Source organism: Limulus polyphemus, unplaced genomic scaffold (assembly GCF_000517525.1).
Source record: "Limulus polyphemus unplaced genomic scaffold, Limulus_polyphemus-2.1.2 Scaffold244, whole genome shotgun sequence".
Classification (NCBI taxonomy): Eukaryota; Metazoa; Arthropoda; class Merostomata; order Xiphosura; family Limulidae; genus Limulus; species Limulus polyphemus.
The window spans coordinates 257,189-258,324 of NW_013665854.1; positions in this window are offsets into that span (position 1 = coordinate 257,189).

The window sequence follows — 1,136 nt, forward strand, 5'->3', positions numbered from 1 at the left end:
CCTTGTGTAACAGACAATAAATCGTTCTTTAACGTATCTAACGTTAAAGTTCAATTACTCACTATCTACACACATATTATTCCCCATCACGTTGTCACTCTCTTTTATATACCAGTCTACCCTATATCTAGTAAATACTAGAGCATTCGCCAAGGTACAGGATAGTTCTAGAAAATAGGTGGCGCCACACCAGTCACGTGACCTCGATGACGCAACAGTATCATATTTAGTTTAGTTTTTGTTGTTTTGTTTTATTTTATTTAGACAAATAAATACAATACCAAACAATAATAATAATACTTTTAACGCACTGATATCTTTGATTTTATTTCAAATACTTTCTTTCCAGGTATATATTTCAGTAAAAAAAAAAAAACTAATTCAGATTAGAAACCAATCAGAGATTTAATAATTTTGAAATGTGACACATTACAGAGGATGAATGTTGTGTAAAATAGTGGAATAACCCCAAATTCCCATCATGCATTGCAACCTCAGCTATAACAAATTGAGCAGAGCTAAGAGCAGTCATGTCGTGTGATAAAAATTAAAAAATCAACCATCCGTTAGGTACGTGCTGTCACTGATGATACCACTCTATGACAATCAACACTAAGATACAATGAACGCAGTCAGTTAAATATCTTGAGCAGTGCGTCTCTCAAAATGACCCCCCTGTAAATGAAGTGTCCCGTGCATGAGTTGATTTTTAAATTTTTATCACAGGACATGACTCCTCCAATAAAATTCAATTTTGGCAGATATTTTGGTTCTCCTAGCTCTGCTCAACTTGTTATAGCTGAGGTTGCAATGCATGATGGGAATTTGGGGTTATTCCATTATTTTACACTACATTCATCCTCTGTAATGTGTTACATTTCAAAATTATTAAATCTCTGATTGGTTTCTAATCTGAATAGTTTTTTTTTTACTGAAATATATACCTGGAAAGAAAGTATTTGAAATAAAATCAAAGATGTCAGTGCGTTAAAAGTATTATTATTATTGTTTGGTATTGTATTTATTTGTCTAAATAAAACAAAACAAAACTAAACTAAATATGATACTGTTACGTCTCCGTTTGTTAATTAATTTTCCGTAATTTCGTTCCGACGAAACTTTAACGACACAAGTCT